General features: G+C 48.0%; 1 pseudogene; it reads left to right on the top strand.

Moving 5' to 3' along the window:
- The first annotated feature begins 727 nt into the window (after window positions 1-727).
- LOC137755495 (tumor-associated calcium signal transducer 2-like) lies at window positions 728-1,692 on the top strand (annotated as a pseudogene).
- The last annotated feature ends 3,789 nt before the right edge of the window (window positions 1,693-5,481 follow it).

The raw sequence follows: 5,481 nt of genomic DNA, 5'->3' as shown, positions 1-5,481 counted from the left end.
CTATATGCTTATGAAAGTAAAATATAGCACATATTCAACACTCCATACAATTCTTTCCTCTGAAAGAGGGGAAGCAAGTTGGATTATTAATCTAACCCAGAGTATTATTCTGAATAAGACAGCCATTCCAAGGGATTTTCCCCCTCCTTCTTGGGTTTCAGGAGGTCAAATCTCTGTTGAACTATCAATCCCAGGGGACCTTTTTGAGGCGGGAGAGGGAACACAAGGAGTTCTGCCATAATCCTCTATCATATTTACCTGAAGATACTTTAACCCCGGCTAAATGCAGCAATACAACTTCTTCACACCCTTATCTAAGCAGCTGAATCATGCTGATTAGTCTCTTTTTTAATTCATTGTTTCCACCTCAAATGAGCATTCACTGCCCATCGGTATTATTGCTTTTTCCCAGTAAGTTCATTTTCCCACTCTTTGAGGATATTTCATATAATTTCTTCCCTCCTCAGCCCTCCAATACTCCCTGACAAAATCTCATCCCACGCCCATCCCATTATTCTCCCTTCTCTGTTACATCAACAATTTCCATCTTTTCACTGGACCATTCCTGGCAATTTACAAATATCCCCTAGCACCCATCCTTAAAAACATCAAAAACAAAAAGCAAAACCCCAGGCGCCTGGAGACCTTCTCAGACAGCGGAGCCCGAGCTCGGCGGAGTCCCCAGCGCTCGCCAACCCGCGCCCCGTCCGCACTCCTCCGCCCCACCATGGCCCGGGGTCCGGGCCTCGCTCTGCTTTCGCCGTCGCTGCTGCCGCCGCTCCTGCTACTGGCGGCGGTGATCGGCCACGCGGCCGCGCAGGACAACTGCACGTGCCCCACCAGCAAGATGACCGTGTGCGACCGGAGCGGCCCCGGTGGCCGCTGCCAGTGCCGCGTGCTCGGCTCGGGCCTGGAGGTCGACTGCTCCACGCTCACATCCAAGTGCCTGCTGCTCAAGGCGCGCGTGAGCGCCCGGAAAAGCGTCCGCGCCCCGGTGCGGCCGAGCGAGCACGCGCTCCTGGACAACGACGGCCTGTACGACCCGGAGTGCGACCAGCAGAGCCGCTTCAAGGCGCGCTAGTGCAACCAGACGTCCGTGCGTGGTGCGTGAACTCGGTGGGCACGCACCGACAAGGGCGACCTGAGCCTGCGCTGCGACGAGCTGGTGCGCACCCACCCCATCCTCATCGACCTGCGCCACCGCCCGGCCGCCCGCGCCTTCAACCCCTCGGACCTGGAGGCCGAGCTGCGGCGGCTTTTCCGGGAGCGCGAGCCGCTGCACCCCAAGTTCGTGGCGGCCGTGCACTACGAGCACCCCACCATCCAGATCGAGCTGCAGCAGAACACGTCGCAGAAGGTCGCCGGCGACGTGGACATCGCCGACGCCGCCTACTACTTCGAGAGGGACGTCAAGGGCAAGTCGCTGTTCACCGGCCACCGCGGCCTCGACGTGCGCGTGCGCGGAGAGCCCCTGCTGCTGGAGCGGACGCTCATCTATTACCTGGATGAGAAGTCCCCCCAGTTCTCCATGAAGCGCCTCACCAGCGGCCTCATCGCCGTCATCGTGGTGGTCGTGGTGGCCCTGGTCGCCGGCGTGACCGTCCTGGTGATCACCAACCGGAGGAAGTCGGGGAAGTACAAGAAGGTGGAGATAAGGAACTGGGGGAGATGAGAAAGGAACCGAGCTTGTAGATACCCGCGGGGCTGGGGTGGGGTGGGGATCACCTTTCAGCAAGGTCCCAGACCCAAGTGAGTCACGCTTCTTGATTCTTGGCCCCAAGGAGGCATTCCTCCTCCCAAATTCCTGCCTCCCCCCGCCGCCACCAAATTTAATAGATCCTGTTCTCAGGGTCACCTCTCTTTCTGACTTCTGTCCTGAAGGAAGCATTTCTAAAATTCCTCCCCTTTCGGTCCAACCAGAAACCTGACTCGAGAGTTAAGGGAAGTTTGGCATAGGGTTATGTATAAGAATCAAGTGTCTGTATGACAACCCAGCATCGTTTACAAGTGACGCAATCATTGCTGAAGGCTTAAATGCGTTTAGATGGGAAACAGCGCTTTTACTGTCTTGGGTTTAGGTTATTGGATTAGGTCCACTTGTATCGTGGCCTTCCTGATGAGGAGTTCGCTACTTGGGCCCGGTAGTATCCTCATTTACCATCGTTTGTATTGATATTACCGACCACACATGCTTGTCATCGGGAAAGAAGCCTGTTTCAGCTGCCTGAACACATTTTAGATGTCTTTGTTTGAGGGCAGACTTTGGCCCAGAAACTCAGCATCTATTCTTCAACTTGCCCTTATTACAGCTGATACTAGCAATATTTCTTTTGTAAAATGTTTGTACATAGGTTGTCTTTGATACTGCTGTTGTGATTTTTAAAAAAACAGAATGTAATAAAATATGAAAAAGGCACAAACCAAAAGATGGAGTTTGTGAAAACTTGCTCCAGGTTTATATCAAAAAAAAAAAAAAAAAAAGCAAAACCCACCTTTGAACCCACATCTGCCTCTAGTTACTACTCTACTTCTCTGCTTTCCTTCTCAGTTAAACCTTTGGAAAGAGTTGGATTCAGGGACTTCCCTGGTGGCGCAGTGGTTGAGAATCTGCCTGCCAATGCAGGGGACACAGGTTTGAGCCCTGGTCCAGGAAGATCCCACATGCCGTGGAGCAACTAAGCCCGTGCGCCACAACTACTGAGCCTGCACTCTAGAGCCCACGAGCCACAACTACTGAAGCCCGCGTGCCTAGAGCCCACGCTCTGCAACAAGAGAAGCCACCGCAATAAGAAGCACGTGCACCACAACAAAGAGCGTGCAGCAACAAAGACCCAACACAGCCAAAAATAAATAAATTTATTTAAAAAAAAAATAAGTTGGCTTCATCACAGTCTCCCTTTCTCCATCTCTACCACTCAATCATCTCCAGCCACCATGCCACTGAAACCGATATTAGGTCACTAGTGACCTCCATGTTGCCAAATTCAGTGATCTTTTTTCTTCGTGCTCAGCCTCTCAACAGCCTTTGAAACATCTGATCACTACCTTCTTTTTGAAACTTTCCTCTGGCTGCCAGGACACCACATTCCTCATCTTCCTACCTCACTGATTGCTTCTTCTCAAACTTTTGTTTTATAGTTATATCCTCCTCTACCCAATCTCTAAATGCTGGTGTACTCTAAAGGTGAGTTCTGGGTCCCCTTCTCTTCCCTAGTCACACAATGTCTCTGAGTGATCACATTTATGACCGTGCTTTTAGATATGGGTTTGTCACCACTTACATAGGGATTGGGTTCTAAAGTCAGCTCATAAAGAAAAAAAAAAAAACTCATGAAGTGTAATTACTCTTGGAAACTCCTTAAATCACCTACAAACTACAGAACTTGTGGTTTCATACATGTTGATTTTACACATGCTTGTGGCCGTATTTATGTGCCAAACTGAAGACCAACACTCCATTTCCTAAAAAACTCAGTTGATTTTTTTCCCTTGCCATGTTGAGATAAATTGTTTTTATTGAGCAATAGATGAAAAAGTACTTGGGGCTTTCATTTAGGAGCCACATTTCATGAAAAATACTTGTTTTTAAAGAGCAGACACAATTGGAACAGCAAGCTGCTCCCACAATGAGAGAATTGGGGACTGACTCCATCTGAGGGTACAGCAGACTCACATCTCTCATCTCATCCTCACTCCACACTTGCTTTACTTGAGTGTAAAGGAATCACACAATTTAAAGTACTTCTGGAGGCTTCCCTGGTGGCGCAGTGGTTGAGAATCTGCCTGCCAATGCAGGGGACACGGGTTCGAGCCCCGGTCTGGGAAGATCCCACATGCCGCGGAGCAACTAGGCCCGTGAGCCACAACTGCTGAGCCTGCGCGTCTGGAGCCTGTGCTCCGCAACAAGAGTGGCCGCGACAGTGAGAGGCCCGCGCACCGCGATGAAGAGTGGCCCCCCCACTTGCCACAACTAGAGAGAGCCCTCGCACAGAAACGAAGACCCAACTCAGCCAAAAATAAATTAATTAATTTAAAAAAAATAAAATAAAGTACTTCTCACACTCTCTGGCTGAATATGTATAACTCAATTTTACTAAGTTAAATGCTTGTTTGGTATGATTCCATTGTACCATTTATATGTTGATGACTCCTAAATTTATTTTTCTAGCCCTGACCTTTTCCCCTGAGTTTCAGATTCATGGAATCAACTACGCACCTCGACATCTCCACTTAAGGTCAACGAGGCATCTTAACATGCCCAAAACATAAAAACTGATTCCACCCCCCATGCCTCATCCTCACACACAAAAAAGCTGTTCTCCTTTCAGTCTTTCCTAGCTCAGTAAATGGCATGCCACCTACCCCAGATTTCAAACAAAAAACCTAGGAGTATTTCCTCCCTTTCCTTCACCTCCACATGAAATTCATCAGGTGAATTTAGACCTACCTCCAAAATATACCCCAAATCTATCCATTTAACTCCATCAGCACAGATACCACCCTAATCCCAGCCACTATCATCATTTCTACTTTGACTGACCTGTTTCCACTCTTACCCTTTCTATGGTCCAACCTCCAAATAGCCAGAGTAATCTTTTACAAAGCATTCACTCATTCATTCATCAAATATTTATTGAGAGCACACAGGAACTGGGGATACAGCAGTGAAGCAAATTAGATCTCTGTGCTCCTGGACTTCATTCTAGAAGGGGGAGGCAACTCATAAGTAAATAATTTTGTACAGTACAAATACAATGAAGAAAATAAATACAAAATGTAATAAACTAAGTCATGTTGCACTCTCAGTAAAAAAATTTGAATAGCTTCCTAGCATGCTTAGATTAAAATCCAAATTCCTTACCATGACCTTGTTATAACAGTCTATGAGATCTGATTTTCATTTGTCCCTTCAACCCAATCTGTACCACTCTCCCTCACTGCAACTTGGCTCCAGTCACCCTGGCCTTCTTTCTATTTTCTCAATGTTCCAAACCTTTTTCCTTCTTCAGGCCATGTTTCCTGTGTCTGGAATGCTGTTTCCCATATCTGGGAAAGGCTGCCTCCTCTTAGATCAAATATCACTTCATCAGAATGAACCTGACTAATCTACCTAAAAGTGGCTCCTCTCCCCTTTCTCTATCAATTACACTGTTTTGTTTCATAGCACTTTTCTCTTTCAGGAATTATTCTGCTTATTTATTTGTTAACATCTTCCATCCCCACTAAAATATAAGTTTCCCGAGGTGAGATTCCTGGGGTGTTGTTTACCAAACTATCCCTAAAAGTGTAGAACAGCGCCCGGCTTAAGAGGATCTTGATAAATACTTTTTTAAAGAACAAATAAAAAACAACGGACTGTACGACGATAAAAACTCCCAAACTCTCACAGCCGCCAGGCTCCGCCCCCCGGAGCCACTTCCGCTCAAGGTCCAGCCCCAGACCTTCCGGGAGGGGAGTCCTCTGCGCAGGCGCCGTGAGATC

This window comes from Eschrichtius robustus, chromosome 20 (genome assembly GCF_028021215.1).
Source record: "Eschrichtius robustus isolate mEscRob2 chromosome 20, mEscRob2.pri, whole genome shotgun sequence".
NCBI lineage: Eukaryota > Metazoa > Chordata > Mammalia > Artiodactyla > Eschrichtiidae > Eschrichtius > Eschrichtius robustus.
This window is presented reverse-complemented; position numbering and strand designations above follow the sequence as displayed.